The sequence below is a fragment of the Dromiciops gliroides genome, chromosome 4 (genome assembly GCF_019393635.1).
Source record: "Dromiciops gliroides isolate mDroGli1 chromosome 4, mDroGli1.pri, whole genome shotgun sequence".
Taxonomy (NCBI): Eukaryota; Metazoa; Chordata; class Mammalia; order Microbiotheria; family Microbiotheriidae; genus Dromiciops; species Dromiciops gliroides.
In genome coordinates, this window is record NC_057864.1 from 228,100,011 (window position 1) to 228,124,649 (window position 24,639).

General features: G+C 36.8%; 1 protein-coding gene across 1 annotated transcript in view; it reads right to left on the reverse strand.

The window, feature by feature from the left end:
- LOC122752702 (zinc finger protein 850-like) overlaps positions 1–24,639 on the reverse strand; it is a 1,092,329-nt gene that overhangs the window by 927,704 nt on the left and 139,986 nt on the right.

The following is a 24,639-nucleotide window of genomic DNA, read 5'->3' on the forward strand; positions in this document are numbered from 1 at the left end:
TAATAAATGATTGCAAAAAATGTGAATACATCTTGACTCAGAATATAATATATAATTATGCAACAATTTCAAATGATACCCCTTTTTTTTACTTAGTATACAATTACTTTTGTGAAAAATCAGAACATATTTAAATACAAGTTAAAGCACAACAGAATCTCAAAGAACTTTTTTTTTTTTGAAAATAGAAAACTTTTACAAATGTTCCCCTCTTTTTTTTTTTTTTGGGAATATGCTTATCAAAAATAATACTTCTAGAATCAATTTACACTTGCCATGGCAACCAATTTGCCAGGGAAATGCTTTAAAGAGTTTGATCAAATAATCAGTTGAGAAAAAATAACAAAAACAAACAACTCAGAATATGGGAGCACAATACTCCTAGAATTAACACTGTATTATGAAATCAAAACCATCTTGCAATTTTTTCAAAATTAGATAAATGAATAGAAGAAAATACACATGGAACAATAAAAGACAGTGAAATTCAAACTAAGGAAATCTAAATGAGCATGAACTTAATATTAATGAGTATTATGAAATATAAACTTGATCACATGACTATAAAAAACTTTTACAAATATTCTCCTTGTTTTAGAAACTAAGTATAAGACACAATCTCAAAAGGATTAAAATCTCTATGAAAATAAACCTATACCATTAATTCCAAAATGTATATATAATAGCACAGAAATCCTATGTAACCTCTGAACTGATACTATTACCCTGAGTGAATTCAGAACACTTTTGATTCCGATATCTAAAATCCCCAATACTCATATCAATACCTTGCTGTTTACTTCTACATTTCTGTAAAATATATATACTTCCATGGCAAAAGAATCGGAGTCTTGAACTATGGTGATGATTGTCATTCTCATTCAGCTTAAGTTTTTCTTCTTTAACCCCTCTATATTGTCTGTCGGGCTTTTCACCATACAAATGCTTTATAAGATTACTAATTAAAGACAAAAGCAGGTTAGCAAAATTAAGAACAAAACGAGCATATCTGGAATTTAAAGGGTTTTCTAAGGTTGTTTCAGAAGCACAGCCAGGCTGGGGAAGGGCTGAGCCTGAAGCAGCAAATGTAGTTAGAGAAAGTTGAGCATGCGCATTAGATCTTTGGACTTCCCGGGCTGGGGAAGCAATGGGCTTGGCCATGGGAGGAGTAGAGGGTGGGGTCTGGAGAGGAGGGGAGGGACCAGCGCAATTTGAATCAGACTTGATTTTGAACTCAGGCCTGGATTCCTCTTCCCCCACTTTGCCTCCAGGTGCTAGGGGATTAAAAGCTTCTAGAGGGTGGGTCATTGCCTCCAGGCATGCAAAATTAAAGCAACAATTACTGTAAGAACTGGGAAAAGCTGCTGGAATCTCTTCAGGTTTCTCTGAAAAAGCATGGTTGGGAGAGGGAGAGATATTTCCTTGTGTGAGTAAGTTGCTGGCTCTTTTAACAAAAATAAAAAGAAAAATAGAAAATCCACAAAAACAAAGCATTAACATGATCTTATCTCCCATTTGTCTGGTTAAACAGACCAAAATCAAAAATAGGATAATTAGGGAGTTTAAAAGGTCCATTCGAAAAAATTCAAAGGAAAAACACAGCCAGTACACCAGTACTTAGCAGTTAAAGGGAGAGGGAGGGGAAATTTCTTACCCAACCAGCAGATCAGAAGAAGACTGAGGGTTAGCTTTCCTCTTCGTGGTCAGCCATCTGTTAAGGGCTAAAATTCTAGCTAAACTGTCTAAAATATCTAATGAGTGGTCGCCAATAAATTATAAGCTTTAGCAAGAGTTAGACTTTTAAGCATTTATTAAGGAGAATAAGAATTTGGTAAAGAGAGAGAAAAAGGCCTAGATTTCTATCTATTAAAGGGAGAGCACATTTCTAGCTCCCTTCTCCGCCAGCGTCCAAAGGAAAGAGCGCGAGACTGAGCGCCAGTCTCTTCCTTCCTCCTCCCACTAGTCCGCGTCACTTCCTGACTCCTGAAGAAAAGACTCCTGGTCTTGCCCTCAAAGACCTTCCCTTCATGGACAGAACTCTTCTACAGTAAGTATCCAGCAGGTGGCGTTATTCCAATCGTTACAGTGGGAATAGAGGAGGAAGAGAAGTTGGAACAATTTTTTTTTTAATTGATGTTAAAATTTGTTTTTACATATATTTTGGAAAATAAAATTCTATTCTAAAAAAAAAAAAAAAAAAAAAAAAAGAAGATATAAAATACAGTAAATATCATGGGAAGGGAATAGAATGGAGGGAAACAGTTATTATGATTGATTATAATGGCAAAACGTATGGTACCTACTTTGCTGGGCTATTGTGAAGAAAATTCTTTGTCAAGTTTAAGGTACTATATACAGGTTATGATGAACAGGATGCTATCAGAAAAACCTGGACAGACCTACATGAACTGAAGCAGAGTGAAATGTACTGTATACAAAAATAACAGCAATAGTGTAAGATGATCTTCTGGGAAGCACGTGATTATTTTCTTTCTTTCTTTCTTTCTTTCTTTTTTTTTTTTTTGCTATATAAAGATGTTTATTTGCACCTATATGTAGACAAAGCAAATAATCAACTCTTGATATTATTTGAAGGGTATCTGAAAGGCCGCTCTATATAAGACGTATCTCTAACAGGGTACCCCATAGACAGCATAGATCCTTTCAATTGGATTTTCCATCTTTTTTCTCTTTCTTTTTTTAAAAGTATTTTATTATTTTCCAGTTATATATAAGGATAGTTTTCAAAATTTGTTTTCACAAGATTTTTAGTTCCAAATTTTTTTCTCCCACTCTCCCTTCCCTCCCTCCTCCCCAAGATGGAAAGCAGTCTGATATAGGTTGTATATGTAAAATTACATTAAACATACTTCTAAATTAGTCATCACTTTATATTTCTCTTGAGTATTGTATTTGGAGATCAAATTTTCTGTTCAGTTCTGGTCTTTTTCTCAGGAAGCCTTGGAAGTACCCTATTTCATTGAATGTCCATCTTTTCCTATGAAAAAGAATGCTCAGTTTTTCTGGGTAGTTGATTATGGATTGTGATCCAAGCTTCTTTGCCTTCCTAAATATCATATTCCAAGCCCTGTGATCCTTTAATGTTGAAGTTGCCAGATCCTGTGCAATCCTGACTGTGGCTCCATGATATTTAAATGGTTTCTTTCTGGCTGCTTGGAGTATTTTCTCCTTCACCTGATAATTCTGGAGTTTGGCTACAATATTCCTTGAAGTGTTCATTTTGGGGTCTCTTTCAGGAGGTGATTGGTGGATTCTTTCAGTGATAATTTTATCCTCTAATTCTACAATTTCAGGGCAGTTCTCCTTGATAATTTCCTGGAATATGGTGTCTAGACTCTTTTCTTGATCATGGCTTTCAAGTAGTCCAATAATTCTTAGATTATCTCTCCTGGATCTATTTTCCAGGCCAGTTGTTTTTCCAATGAGGTATTTCACATTTTATTCTATTTTTTCAGTCTTTTGATTGTGCTTGAAAGATTCTTGGTTTCTCATGGAGTTTTTAGCTTTCATCTGCCCAATTTTAATTTTTAAGGCATTATTTTCCTCAGCTAACTTTTGCACCCCTTTTTCCATTTGGCCAATTTTTTCTCTCATTTGGCCAATTGTATTTTTTAAGGAAGTTTTCCTCATTCAATTTTTTTAAATCAATATGAAAAAATTTATTTTTTTTACATGTAACTTGGGGGAAATTCTAAATAAATAAGAAATAAAAATAAGAAGCTTTCATTACTTGTGCAAATTGAGTAGTTAAGATTCTGGCCTAAGTACAACTCCACCTAAAAGTACGCAAGGTTGATCTTGGAAATCACTTTGTCTCACCCTCAGAACCATGGAATAGAATTTCATTCTTTGAACTAAACCTACTTTGATGTAGGAAAACAATCTAAGAAAAAAGTCCTTTGTTTTTGGTTTATCCTTGTTCTTTGTGGGGCCGAAGCCCAAATCCATCCCCAGAAATAAGCTGTCTAGATTCTTTTTCTGCTCATGGCTTTCAGGCAGTCCAATGATTCTCAAATTGTCTCTCCTGGATCTGTTTTCCAGATCAGTTGTCTTTCCAATGAGGTATTTCACATTTTCTTCTATTTTTTCATTCTTTTGATTCTGCTTGACTGATTCCTGGTGTCTCATGGATTCCTTATCTTCCAAGTGTCCAATTTTAATTTTTAAGGCATTGTTTTCTTCAGTGAGATTATGCACCTTTTTTTCCATTTGGCCAAATGAATTTTTTAAGGCATTGTTTTCTGCAGTCAATCTTTGTGCTTCTTTTTCCAAGCTGCTGATTCTTTTTTCATAGTTTTCTTGTTTTGCTTTCATTTCTCTCCCCATTTTTTCTTCTACCTCTCTCAATTGATTTTTGAAATCCTTTTTGAGCTCTTCCAGGAAGGCTTTTTGTTCTTGAGACCAATTCGCCTTCCCTTGTGAGGCTTCACATGTAGGCAATTTGAGGGTATTGTCCTCATCTGAGTTTGTGTTGACTTCTTCCCTATTGATACAGAAGCTCTCAATGGAGAGGGCTCTTTTTTTGCTTCTTACTCATTATTGCAGCTTATTTTTTTTTTAAGTTGAGGTCTGCTCAGGGGGCACCAGAGTCCCTGTTTTGGGCTTCCTGTGCAAGGGTATAGGTGCTGTGTGACCGGCTTTTTACTCTGAGGCCTTTATAATGTGTGCAGTTCACCACCCTGCACTTCCTCTCCTCATTCAATTTTTGTGCTTCTTTTTGCAGTGTAACTCTCATTTCTTTTTCCACTTTTTCTTCTACCTCTCTCATTTGGTTTTTTAAAACCTTTCTGAGTTCTTCAAAGAAGGCTTTTTGGTCTTGAGACAAGATCATCTTCCCTCTTGAGTCTTCACATGTAGGTATTTTGACAAACTCATCTGAGTTTGAGCTTTGGTCTTCCCTTTTAGCATAGAAGCTGTCAATGGTAAGGGTCCTTTTTTGTTTCTTTCTCATGTTGTAGCCTATTTTTAAACTTATAAAGTTGAAGTCTGCTCCTGGGGCACAGGGTTCACTGTTGCAAGCTTCTTACTTATCTCAGCTGCCCCACTCTCAACTGTGCCAAATTGCAGCAGTGTCCAGCTGCCCACTGAGCTGAGCTCTGCTGAGCTGAGCTGCCAGCTGAGCCACCCTCCGCTTTCACCCAGGTGAGATAGACCTTTCCTTAAGTCTTCTAAATTATCTTAAGTAGGAAGATTGTCTCTCTCTTTTTGTAGGTTCTGTAGTTCCAGAATCTGTTTAAAGGCTTGATTTAATGTTGTTTTTGAGGGAAACATAGGAAAGTTCAGGCTTCTCTCCACCATCTTGGCTCTGCCCCCAGAACTCCACATGTGGTTATTTTCAGCTAGGCAATGATCCAATATAACTCTGAAGGACTTACCAAAATTGCAATCCATCTACAGAGAAAGAACTTATGGTATCTGAAAACAGATTGAAACACTTTTTTTTTTATAATTCCTTAATCTGAAGATTTGTTTTTATCTGTTTTCTCTCACAACCTAGCTAATGTGGAGATGTTTTCCATAACTACTCATGTATAATTTATATCGAATTGCTGGAGTTCTTGGGGGTGGGTGGTGGAAAGGGAGGGAGTAAGAGAAGTTGGAACACAAAGTTTTAAAAAATTGATGTCAAAATTTGGGGGTTTTTGCTTAATTTTTTTTTATTAAGTGAGGCAATTGGGGTTAAGTGACTTGTTCAGGGTCACACAGCTAGTAAGTGTTAAGTGTCTGAGGCCGTATTTGAATTCAGGTACTACTGACTCCAGGGCCGGTGCTCTATCCACTGCGCCACCTAGCTGCCCCTTCAAAATTTGTTTTTACATGTAATTTGGAAAATAAAATTCTAAACAGAAAAAAAAATTTAAAAATAAAATTTCCCCCAATTTCCTGCTATCCTTCTAATTTTGGCTTTATTGATTTTGTTTGTGCAAACCCTTTTTAATTTCATGTAATCAAAATTATCCATTTTATTTCCTATAATTTCTTGCTTGGTCATAGATTCTTCCCTCATTTATAAATCTGATAGGTAAAAATTTCCATGCTCCCCTAATATACTTATGCTATCACCCTTTAAGTCTAAATTGTGTACCCATTTTAACATTTTCTTGGTATATGGTATAAGAAAGAAAAAAATGTTCATGTCAAGAAAGAAAAAGTGTTCCTTCTCTATTCCATCAAAAGCGGTTTTAGCACTCCCACTTTGAGAAACTCTAGTTTGTACACTAGTATGTATACCTCTCCAATTCAATAGTCATATATATATATGTATATTTACATATATATGGCATACTTAACATAAAACTTTATAATTTACAAGGCTCTTTAATAATAATAATAATAAGGGCAGCTAGGTGGCGCAGTGGATAAAGCACCAGCCCTGGATTCAGGAGTACCTGAGTTCAAATCCGGCCTAAGACACTTTACACTTACTAGCTGTGTGACCCTGGGCAAGTCACTTAACCCTCATTGCTCCACAGAGGAAAAAAAAGAAAAAAAAAGAAATGAACAATAATAATAATAATAATATTTATTAAATGCCTACTATTTGGCAGGTACTGTGATAAGCATTAGGGATACAAACAAAGGCATAAGAAAGTTTACATACTTTGCCTTAAAGGCACTTTACATACATTATCTCATTTGATCCTCACAACTTTGAAGTATATATAGTAGAGAAGAAAACTAAGGTTCAGAGAATTTGACATTCCTAATCTCACTATTAGCAAGTTTTTCCTACAGAAAAACTGGAAATAACTGGAAGCCAAAATAAAACTCTTTGTCATCCAAAAGTCAGTTGTTTCCCATACAGGATACTCTTGACTCTGTGCCTTTTCTTTTCTTTCTTTTTTTTTTCTTTTTGCAGGGCAATGGGGGTTAAGTGACTTGCCCAGGGTCACACAGCTAGTAAGTGTGAAATGTCTGAGGCCGGATTTGAACTCAGGTGCTCCTGAATCCAGGGCTGGTGCTTTATCCACTGTGCCACCTAGCTGCCCCTCTGACTCTGTGCCTTTTCATTGGCTATCCCACATGTTTGGAATTCTCTCCTTTCTCATGTCTGCTTCCTGGTTTCCCTGTCCTCCTTCAAGACAACTCAAATACCACTTTGGGCAAGTCTTTCTTGATCTTCCTCCTTTCTCACACATATACTAAACTACCTCCTTCCCTCTTAGATTAACTCCAATTTGCTCTGTATATTGTATGCACAGTTGCTCCTTGGAAGGAAAGCTATGGCAAATCTGGATGGCATACTAAAAAGCAGAGACATCACCTTGCCAAAAAAAGGTCCATACAGTCAAAGCTATGGCTTTTCCAGTAGCAGCTTATGGCTGTTAGTTGGAATATAAAGAAAGCTGAACCCACAAAATTGATGCTTTCAAATTGTGGTGCTGGAAAGGACTTTTGAGAGTCCCTTGGAGATCAAATTAGTCAATACTTAAAGAAATTAAATCAGGCTATTCACTAGAAGATCAATACTGAAGCTGGAGCTTAAGTACTTTGGTCACATAATAAGAAGACAGATTCATTAGAAAAGACCCTGATGTTGGGAAAGATTGAAGGCAAAAGGAAAAGGGGACAGCAGAGGATGAAATGTATGTATCATATATATCATGGAAACGTCTAACATGGACTTGTACAGACTTTGAGAGATAATGGATAGAAGGGTCTGGCACACTATGGTCTGTGGGGTCCCAAAGAGTCAGACACAACTGAAGAAAAACAATAGTTGTTTATATGTCCACTCCCCTATTAGTATATCAACTTCTTAGGGTCAGGAGCTTGGCATAGCTCCTGGCACACAGATGCATAATGCCTACCTACCTGGAGTAGCAGTTGTGCACCCAGTCTTAGAACAAGGACATTACTGAAAAGCTGCTAAAGGGGGCTAACTCCAAAAATCAGTCACCTAAATTGGCAGCATGTAAGAAGGTTTCAGAACTACCCCAGGCCAATGAGGTGGGCTACAGTAATAAGGGGAAAACCTGAAGAGCTGTGGAAACACACCTCTGGTAAGTTAAGTTTTCAAGGGTTTAGTTTTTTGGGTTTTTGTGGATTTTTTTTCCTGTGAGATTTACAGTTTCTTTCATTTGATCACCTTTTATTGCTGAATTTTCTGGATTTGGTGACTTTGTATATAAGTGGTGCATTGCTGCCTCTTAAAGATTGGTTTTAGTTTCAGAGAAAACCCAAACATTTCATTCTGGCTGCACTGATTAAACATACGTCATTTGACAGGGAAGCCAACTGATACTGTTAAAGGATTTAATGCAATGTGATTTCTAAAAAACATTTTTATTTAAAGTTTTGAGTTCCCATGCCCAAAAGGCTATAAAATTGTGCATACCCTTTGACCCAGCAATACCACTACTAGGTCTACATCCCAAAGAGATCATAAAAAAAGGAAAAGGACCCACACGTACAAAAATATTTATAGCTGCTCTTCTTGGGTAGCAAAGAATTAGAAATTATGGGGATGCCCATCAATTGGGGAATAGTTGAACAAGTTGTAGTATATGAATGTAATGAAATACTATTGTGCTGTAAGAAATGATGAGCAGGCAGATTTCAGAAAAACCAGGAAAGACTTAAATGAATTGATGCTAAGTAAAATGAGCAGACTTATGGTGGAAAATGCTCTCCACATTCAGAAAAAGAACTGAATGCAGATTGAAGCATACTATTTTCACTTTTGTTGTTGCTTTTTTGCTATTGTTCTTGTTTATTCTTTCTTGCTTTTTTCCTTTGATCTGATTCTTCTCTTACAACATGACTAATGTGGAAATATGTTTAACATGATTGTAATGTATAACCTATACAGATTGTTTGCTGGAAGGGGGGAGGTAAGGGAGGGTGGAAGAAAAATTTGGAACTCAAAAAAATATCTTTACATGCAATTAGAAAAAAATTTTAAAAGAAAAGAAAAAAAAAGAAAAAAGTTTTGCATTCCAAATTCTATTTCTCCTTCCCTTCTTCCCCTCCCCCCACAGAAGCAGTAAGCAATCAGATATAGGTTATACATGTGCAATTATGCAAAACATTAGTAATTATTAAAATATTAGTAATTTTGTATAAGAAGACTCACATAAAAGAAAGAAAATTTAAGAAAGGAAGTAGTATGTATTCAAGCAATATCACTTCTTTCTCTGGAGGTGGATAATATGCTTCATCATGAGTCCTTTGGGATTGTCTTAGATCATTATATTGCTGAGAATAGCTAAGTTCATTCATTCACAGTTCCTCATCAAACAATACTGCTGTCTCTGTACACTACATTCTCTTGGTTCTGCTCACTTCACTATACATCAGTTCATACAAGTCTTTCCAGGCCTTTCTAACATCATCCTACTTGTCATTTCTTATAGCACAATAATATTTCATCACCATCATATACCACAGCTTGTTCAGCTATTTCCCAACTTATGGGTATTCCTTTGATTTGATTTCTAATTCTTTTTTTTTTCTTTTTTTAGTGAGGCAATTGGGGTTAAGTGACTTGCCCAAGGTCACACAGCTAGTAAGTGTTAAGTGTCTGAGGCCGGATTTGAACTCAGGTACTCCTGAATCCAGGGCCGGTGCTCTATCCACTGCGCCACCTAGCTGCCCCATTGATTTCTAATTCTTAGCCACCACACACACACACAAAGCTGCTATAAATATTTTTGTACAAATAGGTCCTTTCCCCTTTTTTTGGATATCTTTAAGATATAAACCTAGCAGTGGTATTACTGGATCAAAGGGTATGCAGTTTTTATAGACCTTTGGTCATAATTCCAAATTGCTCTCTAGAATGGTTGGATCAGTTCACAACTTCACCAACAGTGCATTAGTGTCCCAGTTTTACCACTTCCCTCCAACATTTAATATTTTCCTTTTTTGTCATATTAACCACTGTAATGATTGGAATGATGCCACCTACTGGAGACTTGCTGTGGGAAAGCTCCATCATGAGGAAAATGCCTCAGAGGCAAGGCCATGTGGCTTTTCCTTGGCGTCAGGAAGTGACGTTTGCTCATGGGTGCTGTCTATCAAGGCTACCAGCCAATCAACTTGAGGAGCCTCCTATTTTCTGGGAGGAGACAGGAAGGAGGAAAGAGGGCCTGCATGGAGAGCTCTCGTTCTTTTGGGTTCCTGACTTGATGGTGGCGGTGGCAGCAGAGGACTTCACAGGAAATTTGAGGAAAGATAGGAATGCCAGGCTGTTGGAATTCTGTTCTCAATCTTTTTCTTTCTATTTTTCAATAAACCCTTAAAAACCTAAACTCGTTTTATCAGTGATTTTAGTCAGTTTCCCCCAAAACTGGGGGAACAGATTAGAATCCACATTTAGAATCTTAAATTACACACCACTCTGATAGGTGTGAGATGTTACTTCAGAGTTGTTATAATTTGCATTTTTTCATATGGCCATAGATAGATTTGATTTGTCTGAAAATTGCCTATTCATATCTTTTGACCATTTATCAACTGGGGAATGACTTGTATAAATTCGGCTCAATGCAATGTGATTTAGTTCAATTCAGTAAACCATTAAAGGACCACAACATGCAAAGAAATTAACAGTTCCTGAACATGTCAGGATTCCTAAGTCCTTTCTCTCTCCCTCCTTCCCAATTCCTTATGAAGACAGTGGGTGCGAAGAGAAGGGAAGAGACAACAGAGATAAGAAAGCCTCCCGCATTCCTAGAGAGGTCGTATCTACCAGGGGAGAAATTCCTCGCCTTAGTCGGTTTTGGCTGAGAATGGTTGACAGACTTCCTTCTGGTTGTGACTTGTCGTTTGTTTGGGCCACCTGTCCAGGAACAATTCCTGGGCCAAAAGTGAGTGTGTCCTGTGGCCTTTTGGGAGTAGGGTGTGGGCGCGGTCGGCTCTGCTGAGCATCCTACAGAGACAAGAGCAGCCTACTGTCTCCACCCCTGCTTCCAGAAATGTTGTCTCCCTGAAGAGAGAGAAACAGGTTGTCCGAACTGTATTTTATTAATTTATGAAGCAGGGGGAGGGGCGCATCTCTAGCCTCACTGTCTGGGTCTCCTTTTCCTGGTTGGTGCCCTTGACTTTTCTTAGATTTGCTTTTTAATTCATCCCTTTTGAATTTTCTAGCTAAACACTCAATTGTATTTATTTTAGAACACAAATTTTATTTTGTCAGTATCCTACATTGTGGGGACGTTTTAAAGTTTAAGAATACTTTCTTCTCCCAAAAAGGGGAGTCATTATGAATTTTACGATCCCCATTTATACAGAACTAAAAGTAACACTCATGCTTGCACAAAATTTTAAATGTTGGAGGTGAAGATGAGAACCAGTACTATCCAGGCTGCCTTCAAAATGAATGAAAAAATGAATCAGAGATTGGCCTGATTTTGGCGCTAGCCAACAGTCCATGGTGCATTACCAACATTTGGGGTTAGAAGACTTAGAACTCTGAACTCAATTCTTCATCTCTGTGTCCCTGAAAAATTACTCTTTGGACCACAGTTTTCTTCATTTTTGAAATGATGAGGTTGGAGACTAGCCTTAGAAGACTGATAAAGGTCCTTTCCCTCTCTAAATCACCTCTTGGCCTTAGCTTGCTCCTCTGTAATCAGTAAATAAACATTTATTAAGCATGCATACAATGTGCAAGGCACTTGCTAAACCCTGAGATGCAAAGAAAGGTAAAGGATTGTTCCTGCTTTCAAGAAGCTCACAGTCTAATCTGGTAGATAGCATGTAATCAACTATGTCCAATATATCCTGAATATACAAGATAAACTGGAAATAATCAACAGAGGGAAGGCACTAGAATTAGACTGGATGATCACTAGGTAATAAAAATGTTTGAATGTCAAAAAGAGGAGTTTATATTAGATACTGTAATTAGTGAGCCACTGGACTTTATTGAATGGAAACAAAAATTTGTTTCTTTGACCCATCTGATTTCCTTTTAGGTATTTTCCAGGATTTTGTTTTTGCTTTTATATATTGGTTTGCATGTTCTAATTCTGTTTTCTTCACTCTAATTCACTTAATATATATTTTAATATATTTTTCATATTTTACACTTAATATTTCATAATACAATAATATACCATCACAATTCACACGCCATACTTTTGGACAGAACAGTTGGAGATTTTTTTACATATGATCAATGAGAAGGGAGAGAACGAAGGACAAAAACAACCTACACAAAAGTCTATTTCTGCATTTATAACATCTCTTCTGTGTACTCCCTTCTCAGTCACTGCAGTGACCCTGGTTCATGTCTAGAGTATTGAAATAGTCTTCTGATTGGTCTTTCTGCCTCAAGTCTCTCCCCATTCTAGTCCATCCTTAGTTCAGCTTTCAAAGTGACAACTTCCCCCTCCGTTCAATAAAGTCCAGTGGCTCACTAATCACAGTATCTAATATGAACTCCTCTTTTTGACATTCAAAGCCCTTTATAACCCAGCTCCTTCTTTCCTTCTTACACCTTACTCTTTCCCACATGTGCTTCCTAACTCTGCCCCCTACCAGATATTCCTTTTTCCAACTCCAGACATTTTCACTGGCTGTCCCCAATCCTGTAATTTCCTTCTTCCTCATCACTACCTCCTGGGCACCCTGACTTACTCAAGTATCAGATAAAATAGCACTTTCTTCAAGAATCCTTTCTTCATCTTCCCTTAATGCAAGTGCCTTTGCTCCATTGATTATCGCTAACCTTTCTACATTTTGTTTGTACATAATTGTTTGCATGTTGTCTATCCTCATCTAGACCGTAAGCTCCATGAGAGCAAGGGCAATTGCCCTTCTTCTTTGGCCAGCACTTGGAATATCAGACCATGAAGGGAGGATGTTCTGCTTATCTGAAAGAGTCCCAGCTGCACAGTTTATAAGTCTGGGCAGACTGGCCAGAGCTGACTCAGCTTCAAGGACACTGAAAGTTTAATGAAGTTCAGTTGCAAAAGATCACTGTTAGGGCTAGCTTTTCCTAAAGAAAGGAGCTTGATCCTACAGTCAAACTAGATATAAATCAAAGTAATTAATATGACCTGATTTAAAGGGTATTCCTTTTACTTTTCTTTTTTCTTTTCCTTTTTTTTTTTTTTTTGGTGAGGCAATTGGGGTTAAGTGACTTGCCCAGGGTCACACAGCTAGTAAGTGTCAAGGGTCTGAGGCCAGATTTGAACTCAGGTACTCCTGATTCCAGGGCTGGTGCTCTATCCACTGCACCACTTAGCTGCCCCCCTTTTACTTTTCCTAATGGTATTAGTAAATACTTTAAGCTAGTCCTAACAACTAAGCCAGACTAACATAGATATTCATTCTTTTTAAATCTAGGTAATCTATAGATTTAGTTAATAGATATGTAGATAAGACTATAATTTAGTATCAGATAATTTAAAGTAAGACATAGGTTGGGCTTCCCTTTCTGGAAGCTGGAGGATGAGGGAGGGTGAAAGCTAACAAGAAACCATAAGTTCCACTTTGCCAGTCAATTCAAACTACAAGCCCCTTTAAAGTAAACTTTCTAGTGAGAAATACTATAATATTCTATAGGTGAAGAGCAGAAATTCCTAAAGCAATCTTATTTTGACAGTCAGGCTGATAGATAATGGATGAATTTCAATTAAGCCAGAGCTAACTAGTCAGATGATCTTCCTTGTCCAATTGAATTATGTTCAAAATAATTTTCCTAAGATTGCTATAATGTTTAATACCTCTTTTCTGCTATAAAAATAAGCTCTATAAATCACTCACAAAAGAACTGTTCTGGGCCTAAGTTTCTTCATCTGTAAAATGATAGTTTGCATTTATATGTCACTTGACAGAAATTGTAATAGTTGGTCTCTAGTTTTCTTCCAGTTCTAACATTCTAAGATTCTAAGTCAGTGACCTTGATAATTTTGGGGGGGGTCAGGCAATTGGGATTAAGTGTTTTGCCTAGGGTCACACAGCTAGTAAGTGTTAAGTGTCTGAGGCCGGATTTTAACTTGGGTACTTCTGACTCCAGGGCCAGTGCTCTATCCACTGTACCACTTAGCTTCCCCGACCTTGATAATTTTATGCATATTCTTAGCAATTAGTTTATAATTTCTCTGTGTTAACATCTTCATCTTTCAGAGCTAATTACATTGCTTTCTTTCTTGACCTAGCCAAAAAGGTTCATATTTCATAAAAAGATCACAGGGTATAAACAATTGATTCAATTGAAGTGATATATATATACAGATTCAATGCTGAAACAAAGTAATTTCAAAAAAAGAATGCTCAAGAAAACTGAATGAAGTCTTGTTATTATAAAACATTCTCATGTCTTCATAGATCTCAAAAATCCCTTCAGGTACTTGTTCACTCCTGTGAATACAGGTCAAAAGTTCTAAGTAACTTGCTATGTATACCTTTCCTAAAACTATAAGATACATAGTCACAGATTGGTACTCACTTCAATAGAAGCTTTAGTCTATTACTTTTCCTCCAGTTTGGGTACCACAAAGGCAGTTCTCTCTCCAAAAAGTAATGCTGTTCATGAAAAATTCCCTTTCTCTAGTTAAAAGATGGGCTCTCCAGATTTGAACTTAGTGTTAATCATAATGGAACTCTGAAGATTGCTTTTGTCTGCAAAACTTCCTTCTCTACCTAGAAGGCTGAATACTAGGATCACACTGTGGTAAAAAGTTTTAACAGTCGATTAGATAATGGAGAGACGCCAGTTTTTTTTAGGACCACCCTTTTGGGGAGGAGACCAACAGCATGAGCTACACACACCAGTCCGCCTGCGACACACACCAGATTGCCTGCTGAGCACTCGACTTCCGGGGTGCGAACTTAAAAGGCAAGGGGAGAATGGAAGTGGGGCCTTTTTTTCCTGCTCCGCTGGTCTCCTGGCTGCGCTGCACAGACAGACGCTGACTGGAGTTTGACTCGGCATGCGCTTGACTCGGTCTCTCTCCCCAAAGGTGGCCTTGGGTTTTGGTGAGTTTTATACAGAATATAGACTAAGCCTAGACTTAAGAAGATTTGTATTGTATTTCTACTTTCCTATCCTTCTAATCAACATCACCTTGTGACTACCATACAATATAAGGTCTATCTAGAAAACCAGAAGCTTATTCCATTTACTAGTCTGGGAGATAAATTAAGGGAAAGGTTAAGTAGGGGAGATTTATGATCTAATATCCAATTTTAGTCTCACAACACTATACAGAAAATCTTCCTCCTTAAACCAGGAAATTCAAGTCAAAAAGAATTTAAGTAGGCCAGGTTCTATGCTAAATGCCAGAGATACAGAAAAAGGCAAAACAAACACACAAAAACCATCCCTGATTTTACGAAGTTCACACTCTAATGGGGAAGGCAACATGCAAACAACTAAGTAAAAAGAAACTATATACGGTATAAATTGGACACAGTCAAAAGGAAGAAGGCAGTAGCATTTCAGGGACTCAAGAAAGCCTTCTTTTGGAAGGTGGAATTTTAGCTGAGACTTCGGGGAAGCCAGCTCATGGAGATGAGGGAGAGTGTTCCAGGCATGGAGGATAGCCAAGTGAAAATTCAAGGAGTTTGGAGACAGTGTGTTTTTTAGAGGAACAACAAGGAAGCAAGTGTCACTTGATCACAGAATGTGTGGAGAGGTATAAGATGTAAGAAGACTGAAAAGGTGGGAAAGGGCCCAGTTATGAAGGGTTTTAAAAGCCAACAAGATTTTATATTTGATCTTGGAGGTAATATCCACTAGAGTTTACTGAATGGAGGTGAGGAGGAAAGAAGGGATAATGAGATATGACTAGACCTAGGCTTTAGTTTGACAGGCTTTGACACAGATTTGAGGTGGAGGATGAGGAGAAATCAGGAGGTGAGAATGACAACTAAGTTCAAAGCCTGGGTGACCAGAAAGATGGTGGTACTTTTGACAGTAACTGAAAAGTTAGGAAGAGGGGAGGGTTTGGGGGAAAAAATAATGAGTTCAGCTTTGGATACGTTGAGTTTAAGATGTCTATAGGACATGTTAGGACATTTTGAAATGGTTGAAGATGTGAGACTGAATGTTGGGAGAGAGGTTAGGGCTGTATAAATAGGTCTGAAAGTCATTTGCATAGAGATGATTTTGAATTCATGAAACTAGATGAGATCATCAAATGAAATAATAGAGAGAGGAAATCAATGAGGGTCCAGGACAAAGCCTTGACGTTTTGAGTTTGAGCTGTCTATAGGACATTCATTTTGAAATGACCAAGAGACAATTGAAAATGTAAGACTAGAAGTCAGGAGAGAGGTTAGAGTTGGATAAAACGATCTGAGAATCATATGCATAGAGATGATAATGAAAAATGGGAATTGACAGAATCACCATGTGAAATGCTATAGAGGAAAAATCAATGAGGGTCCTGGGCAGAGCCTTTTTTGGTGGCCATGACTTGAATGAAGATCCAGTAAAGGAGACACTGAGGGATGGTCAGAAACATAGGAGATCACAGTCATGAAAACCCATAGAGAAGAGAGTTTCTAGGAGAAAAGAGTAGTTGAGAGGTCAAAAAGGGTGAAGATTAAGAAAAAGCCACTATATCTGGCAAATAAGAGGTTGTTGGCAACTTTAGGGAGATCAGTTTCAATTGAACAATAAGATTGGGAACCATATCACTAAAAGGAAGAAAATGGGAACTTGGGAAGTGAATGTGGTGCTTATACTGCTAGGTTTACATTCCAAAGACATCCCCAAAAAGAGAAAATGACCTATTTGTACAAAAATATTTATAGCAGCTCTTTTTGTGGTGGCTAAGAATTGGAAATCAAAGGAATTCCCATCAATTGGGGAATGGCTAAACAAACTGTGGTGTATGATGAAAATGGAATATTATTATGCTATAAGAAATGACAAGTAGGATGATCAGAAAGGCCTAGAAAGACATGTATGAAATGATATATAGTGAACTGAGCAGAACCAAGAGAACACTGTACATAGAGACAGCATGATTGGTGAAGAACTGCAAATGACTTGGCTTGATGAAACATATTATCCACCTCCAAAGAAAGAATTGATATTGATGGAACACAGACTGAAGCATGCACGGAGCTTTTCTACAGTAAGTCTCCAGCAGGTGGCATCATTCCAATTGTTACAGTCCCCGCTTTGTTTCTTCAAGAAACGGGGTGTTTCCTTGATGAAACAGTCAAAAATAACAAAATATAATAACCTATGCTAACTAACAATATGTAAATAACAATATAGAAAAGGGAGAGAGGAAAGTTTTGTCCAGAGGGGCAATTTTTTGTCCTCATGAACTGGCGCTTTGACATTGGTCTTGCAAAAGTAGGGCCTCTGCAGAGATTACATGTTACAGATGGTGTATGTTATAACAGAAAGAGAAAAGAGAAAAAAACAACAACAACAACAAAACAAAACTGTTCATTTAAAGTCTTTGAAAGTCTTTTCTCAGATGTCCTCTAGGTGTAGTCGTGGAATAGAAGTCTTTTCAGGGGTTGATGTGTGGATGCTGGGAATAATCAGCCAGGAAAATTTCCTATAAAATTGAGCTTAACACAACTTTAAAATAACTTTGTCAATAATCAAATCAAACAATGAAAGTTCTCAAAAACATGTCTAAGGGAATTCAGAATCTTAGTTGTTACACATGAAACATATAATAAAACAAAAATTGAAACATTCTTTAAAACTTAATATTAATATAGTGCCCCCTTATGGAGGGTAAATTGAGAAGACAATTGCTGCGATATTAATTTCTAAAAGTAATTTTATCTTTGTTTCATCACTTTTTGCATCATCTGCCTAAAAGGCCAAATTCAACACTGTATTTATCATGACACCTGAGATAATTATGGGGGTTACCATAAAAGAACAGAGAAATGATGGGATATGAGCATTCCCACACTTGAGCAATATATACTGCCCATGCAGTATGCCAGGCTTAAAATAGGTAGATGGAATATATGTCCATGCCACCAAACATATTGGAGGAAACTGAGTCAGACTTAATCAGATGCATGGGATTGAGATGTCCATGCATCAGGCATATAGGAGGGGGCATAGAAGCCAGGTGTAGAAATGAGATGGGTGGGATCAAAACTTCCAGCCATCTGTACAATATTGTGGGGAAAAAGAGAATAAAATATTAAACCAAGAGAATCCAACCTCAACATTTGTCAAAAGCCATTCCCTCGGCCATACCTTGACTTCATGCATGTCTCCCCTCATGTGACAGTTCAGTGTCTGCTCTTGCATGTATTCCTCTTGTGATTGGATGGCATCTTGGCCAACCGGCATCTGATAACTCAGAATAAAGGCAATTAATGTCTTAAATGATAAGTTCCCATAATCCAAGTCTCATATGGATTTAAAAATTGAGGATAATAAATGATCACAAAAATATGAATACATCTTGACTCAGAATATAATATATAATTACGGAACAATTTCAAATAATACCCTTTTTTTTACTTAGTATACAATAACTTTTGTGAAAAATCAGAACATATTTAAATACAAGTTAAAGCACAACACAATCTCAAAGAAAACTTTTTTTGAAAAAAGAAAACTTTTACAAATGTTCTCATTTTTTTTTTTTGGAATATGCTTATCAAAAATAATACTTCTAGAATCAATTTACACTTGCCATGGCAACCAATTTGCCAGGGAAATGCTTTAAAGAGTTTGATCAAATAATCAGTTGAGAAAAAATAACAGAAACAAACAACTCAAAATATGGGAGCACAATACTCCCAGAATTAACATTGTATTATGAAATCAAAACCATCTTGCAGACTTTCAAAATTAGATAGATGAATGAATAAAAGAAAATACACATGGAACAATAAAAGACAATGAAATTCAAACTAGGGAAATCTAAATGAATATGAACTTAATATTAATAAGAGTATTATAAAATATAAACTTGATCACATGACTATAAAAAGCTTTTACAAATATTCTTTTTTTTAAAAAAAGCTAAGTATAAAACACAATCTCTAAAGCATGAAAATCTCTGAAAATAAACCCATACCATTAATTTCAAAATGTATATGTAATAGCAATAGAAATCCTATGTAACCTCTGAACTGATACTATTACTCTGAGTGAATTCAGAACACTTTTGATTCCGGTATCTAAAATCCCCAATACTCATATCAATACCTTGTTGCTTACTTCTACATTTCTATAAAATATGTACCCTTCCATGGAAAAAGAAGCAGAGTCTTGAACTATTCAGTTTAAGTTTTTCTTCTTTAACCCCTCTGTGTTGTCTGTAGGTCCTTTCATAATACAAATGCTTTAGAAGGTTACTAATTAAAGACAAAAGCAGATTAGCAAAATTATGAACAAAATGAGCATATCTGGAATTTAAAGGGTTTTCTAAGGTTGTCTCAGAAGCACAGCCAGGCTGGGGAAGGACTGAGCCTGAAGCTGCAAATGTAGTTAGAGAAAGCTGCACATGCGCATCAGATCTCTGGACTTCCCAGGCAGGGGAATCGAGGGGCTTGGCCATGGGAGGAGTAGAAGGTGGGGTCTGGAAAGGAGGGGAGGGAACAGGGCAATTTGAATCAGACTTGATTTTGAACTCAGGCCTGGGTTCCCCTCCCCCCACTGCTTCTAGAGGTTGGGTTGTTGCCTCCAGGCATGCAAAATTAGAGAATCTCTCAGCATTAGAATTTGAAAAAAATGCAGGAGTTCCAGGTTTCTCTGAAAAAGCATGGCTGGGAGAGAGAGGGATATTTATATTCCCTTGTGTGAGCACCTTGCTGGCTCTTCTAACAAAAATAAAAATAGAAAATCCACAAAAATAAAGCATTAACATGATCTTATCTCCCATTTGTCTGGTTAAACAGACTAAAATCAAAAATAGGGTAATTAGGGAGTTTAAAAGATCCATTTGAAAAAATATAAAGGGAAAACACCTGGAAATTCAGCAGTACTTCGGATTTAAAGGGACAGGGTAGGGGAAATTTCTTACCCAACCGGAGGATCAGAAGAGTGAGGTTCAGCTTTCCTCTTTGTGGTCAGCCATCTGTTAAAGGCTAAAATTCTAGCTAATCTGTCTAAAATATCTAATGAGTGGTCGCCAATAAATTATAAGCTTTAGCAAGAGTTAGGCTTTTAAGCATTTATTAAGGAGAATAAGAATTTGGTAAAGAGAGAAAGGCCCACATTCATCTATCAAAGGGAGAGCGCATTTCTAGCTCCGCTCTCCACCAGAGTCCCCAGGAAAGAGAGTGCCAGTCAGAGCGCCAGGCTTTCCCCTTCTTCCTCCCACAAGGAGACGTCACTTCCTGACGCCAAAGAAAAGACTCCTGGTCTTGCCCTCAAAGACCTTCACTTCATAGAGGAGCTTTTCTACAGTAAGTCTCCAGCAGGTGGCATCATTCCAATCATTACATTTCTCTAGGAGGAGAGATACAGCTAGTGGGGATCAAGTGAAGATTTTTTAAGGATGGACATCTTTGTAGGCTGCATGGAGGAAAGGTGACAAAGGTTGTCAAATGAGCTTTGGATCAAAGGCAAAAGGTGTGTATGAAGACATCTCTCTCAACCCCCAAAACCTGCTATATTCTTTTTGTAAGGAAGGTAGAAGGGAAAGAACAAAATTCAACCAAAAAAGACTGAAGAGATCTGGGAGCTTACAGAATTAATGGAGAAATTTTACTCATAACTTAGGTTTACAGCTCATGTCTAGGGTTTCCCAAAAAAAGAGAAGGGGAAGTAGCTACTCAGTATACAATATGAATCAGTGCTAAATAAGTGCTAAACACGGAATACTTAGAAGTTCACATTTGATAAAATAATTTTTAAAACAAAAGTAAGACTCAGTAACAATGTGTAATTAGTATTTCAGTCTGCTGGTAGGCTGATACTAAACCTAATAAAAATACAAAGAAGCTTGTAGGACTGCTAATTAGGCGTCATACATTTCACTTCAACTCCATTGTCCAAAAAAATCTTAGATGTCTGTTAGGGCAACTAGGTGGTGCAATGGTTAGAGTGCTCGACCTGGAGTCAGAAAGACTCATCTTCCTGAGTTAAAATCTGGCCTCAGATACCTACTAGCTGTGTGACCCTGGGCAAGTCACTTAACCCTGTTTGCCTCAGTTTCTTCATTTGTACAATGAAGTGGAGTAGGAAATGGCAAACCACTCCAAGATCTTTGCCAAGAAAACCCCAAATGAAGTTAGACACCACTGAAAAATGACTGAACAGCAACAATATACATGTGACTTTATACAAAGCACATTTCAATATTAGTTATGTTGCAAAAGAAGACATAAAAAAAAGAAAACATTTTAAAAGTATGATTTCATCTGTATTCAGACTCCATCAGTTCTTTCTCTGGAAGTGGATAGCATTTTTCATATTCCATCAAATCATATATTACAAGTTGTTTAGCCAATTGATAGGCTGAACAATGTCCAATCCTTTGCCATCACCAAAAAAAAAAAGCCACTATGAATATTTTTGTAATATAGAACCTTTTCCCTTTTCTTTAATCTCTTTGGGATAGGGACCTAGTAATGGTGTTGCTGAGTCAAAGGGTATGAAAAGTTTTATAGTTGTTTGGGCATAATTCCAAGTTGCTCTCCAAAATGGTTGGATCAATTCACAACTCACCAACAGTGCGTTAGTGTCCCAATTTCTCTACATCCCTTCCAACATGTCATTTTCCTTCTCTGTCATATTAGCCAATCTGACAGGTGTGAGTTGTTTTAATTTTAATTTCTCTAATCAATATTGATTTAGAGCAATTTAAAATTTTGATTATGGATAGATTTGATTTATTTTTCTGAAGACTGCTTGCTCAATCATATTCTTATAAATTTAACTTGGGTTACTATACATTTGAGAAATGAGGCCTTTTTCAGAGAAATGTGCAATAAACATTTTTTCACAGTTATGATTATTGTATATTTCTCTCCATCCTATTTTCCCCATTTACCCTACCCTCTCGCTTGTCCATCCTCAAAAGAGTTTTGCTTTACCACCTCCTCCAGTCTGCCCTCCCTTCTGTCAACCATGCCTCCTTTTATAACCCTTTCCCTCCTACTTTCCCATAGGGTAAGATAGATTTCTATACCCAACTGAATGTGTATGTTATTCTCTCTCTGAGCCAATTCTGATGAGATTAAGGTTCAAGTTCTCCCCTTCCCCCTCCCTCATCTTCCCCTCCATGTAAAAGCTCTTTTGCACTTCTTTTATGTGAGATTATTTACCCCATTCTACCTCTCCCTTCCCCTTCCCCTAGAGCCTTCCTTTCTCACCACTTGATTTTATTTTTTTTAGATATCATCCCATTATATTTAACTCATACTTGTGCCCTCTGTCTGTGTATACTCCTTTTAACTGCCCTAATACTAATAAAGTTCTTAGGGGTTACAAATATCATCTTCCCAGAAAGAATGTAAATAGTTTTAACATTATTGAATCCTTATGATTTCTCTTTCCTATTTACCTTTTTATGTCTCTTGAGGCTTGTATTTGAAAGCCAAATTATCTATCCAGCTCTGGTCTTTTCATCAGTGATTCTTGAATGTCCTCTATTTCTTTAAATGCCCATTTTCCCCCTGAAAGATTGTACTGTTTTATTGAGTAGGTGATTCTTGGTTGTAACCCTAGCTCCTTTGCCCTCTAGAATATAACATTTGAAGCCCCAAATCCTGTAATATAGAAGCTGTTAAATTTTGTGTTATCCTAAATGTGGCTCCATGGTATATGAATGGTTTCTGGCTGCTAGCAATAATTTCTCCTTGACCTTGGCTATAATATTCCTGGAAGTTTTCATTTTGGGATCCCTTTCAGGTGGTAATTGGTTGATTCTTTCAATTTCTATTTTACCCTCTGGTTCTAAGATATCAGGGCAATTTTCTTTTATAATATCTTGAAATATGTCTAAGCTCTTTTTTTAAAATCATGCTTTCAGGCAATCCAATAATTCTTAATTTATCTTTCCTTGATCTATTTTATAGGACAGTTGTTTTTCCAATGAGATAGTTCACATTTTCTTCTATTTTTTCATTCTTTTGATTTTGTTTGACTGTTTCTTGATGTTTTATTACATCATTAGCTTCCACTTGCCTGATACTAATTTTTAAGGAATTATTTTCTTCAGTGAGCTTTTGTACCTCCTTTTCCATTCGGCCAATTCTACTTTTTAAGGAGTTCTTCTCTTTAGTGGATTTTTGTGCCTCTTACACCTTTTGGCTTATTCTGTTTATTAAGGTGTTATTTTCTTGCTTTACTCACTTCTTTTACCCAATTTTCCTCTACCTCTCTTATTTGGTTTTTTAAATTCTTTTTGAGATCTTTCAGAATTATTTTTGGTCCTTAGACTGTTAAATCCCTACCATTTTTGTCTTTTATCATGCCCATTTTTTTCATGAAACTTTCCTTTGGTATCCCTAATTTTCTTGAAGAGATCTCTCATCTTTCCCATTCTCTTATTTTCTTCTATTTCTTTGCATCGGTCATTTAAGAAAACCTTATCTTTCCCTGCTATTCTCTGTTCAGTGGGATATCTCTTTCCCTTTTTTTTTCCCTTTCCTTCTTTTCTCAGCGATTTATAAAGCTTCATCAGACAGCCATTTTGCTTGCTTATTCTTTTCCTTTGGAATGTTTTTTTTTGTTGCTGCCTCCTATACAATATTGCAAACATCTGTCCATAGTTCTTCAGGTACTCTAACAAATCAAATCCCCTAATATATCACCTCCATGTCATATTCATAAGGGATATTATTTACATCATATTTATATGGTGTGATTGTTTTCCCTACTTTCTTCAGTTTAAGTCTGAGTTTTGCAATAAGAAACTCATGATCTGATCCACACTTGGTTCTAGGTCTTATTTTAAACTAACCATATAGGGCTTTTCCACCTTGGATACAAAGTATATAATCAATCTGATTTTGATATTGACTATGTATTGATGTCCATGTGTATAGCAGCCTTTTGGGTTGTTGAAAACATGTTATAGAGTTATTTTAACAAAACTATTATTCTCTGCCCTGTTTCATTTTCTACTTCCAGGTCAATTTACCTATTATTCTAATTTCTTATTTCCTACTTCAGTATATATATGCTATTTTTACTTTAACATATATATATTTCCTACTTTAGCATTTTTTTATTTCCTACTTTATCATGTAATATAACTATACCTTTTTTTTTGAGGAATCCTAGACATGTGTTTGATATTTGGGAGAAGCCTGCCTGAAATTGAAATTTTGATGTGGTTTGATGTGTAAAAGTGTTATGAACCAGGACACCAAAACACTCCCTTATATCTGCTTGTGACAGAGGAATTCCAAGGAAAGAGGCACACAAAACCAGGGTGATAAGTCCAAAGTTTATTAGAGGATTTACTTAAAGGAGACCCCTGAAGTAGCACCTTACAATGGACAGCAAACAGCACTGCAGAAGTCCATGTGTCTGTTTTTACCAAAACTGCTTAAGGAGAGAGTGGGTTGAAATAGGCTGGAATATGTAGCTTAAGTAGTATGATATGTGAATGTTCAACTAAGACAGAATTGGCAGCTAGCCAAACGTCATGCTAGTGAATTTCTTACTTCAAACTGCAACCATAATCCATTTAACTCACAATGCTTCTAACTGCAACCTTGATCCATTGAACTCACAATCTACCCTTTCATGGTTGGCTAATACAG